This window comes from Aphanomyces invadans (genome assembly GCF_000520115.1).
Source record: "Aphanomyces invadans strain NJM9701 unplaced genomic scaffold supercont1.21, whole genome shotgun sequence".
NCBI lineage: Eukaryota > Oomycota > Saprolegniomycetes > Saprolegniales > Verrucalvaceae > Aphanomyces > Aphanomyces invadans.
In genome coordinates, this window is record NW_008580166.1 from 866,308 (window position 1) to 867,278 (window position 971).

Genomic DNA, 971 nt, shown 5'->3' on the forward strand with positions numbered 1-971 from the left:
GTAGATAAATATAATCTTCAAGTTTGCATGCATTATTCACGCATTTAACCTCTCGTCTTCGTCATCCTCCAGAACTCTATTTACCTTGGTATTGAATATTTTGTATCTGAATCCACGAAATTGGAATTACTTGAATTTTGTATGTCCAAACCTATATACATTATCCGAAAGGCATAGCGTACGGATAATTGACCCGTGACTGTCCAAACCTATATAAGGTCCACGGTAATACGAATGGTTGTGCTGCGAGGGGCTCGCAGCACCAGTGAATCAAAACCAGCAGCCGGTGGCTGGCTTGATGGGCGAGGTCTGGCACACCAAGTGTCATGTGACCTTTCGACATCCGGATGTCCCGTTACAGGTCGTGACAGACGGGATATTGACGACGATTGAATATCCATCCCAACAATCGGTCAAACAATCCTGTACTTGTTGCACCTCATTTGACAATGTACATTTCTATGTTGTCATGTCGATGATCTAGATCGTCCCGACATGAATTACAGTGGTGCCTCCATTATTGCAACAAGACACAGTCAATATCCTCCGAGAACTAAAAAACTCATTTCGAGCAGTATGATTTGAAATTCAAACTTGTACCGCGACGAAAGAAATGCCATCGGCTGGAAGAAGATTGACGCTCCAACAGAAGGAGACACTGCGTGACATGTACAGAGCTCAGAAGCAAATAGAAATGAACTTAGGTCAAATGTGTAACTGAGCAAATCAACAAGTTGGTTTCTCGGTTCATATAGTCAGAACACCAGGTTCTGTCAAGATCATCCCCACTGCCCTGTCCATCAGGTCGCAGGATGGTCCTGCAACAGTAGGAGGTTTTTTGTGCCTTCTATAGGCTTTTTCCTCATGTCGCAGTCAGTTGCAGCGATGGCCACGTCACATCATTAGGATGTCGTGACCTCATATGGCCAGTTGGCCTACACTGACGGATGGGCTTTGCCCACCGTTCACTT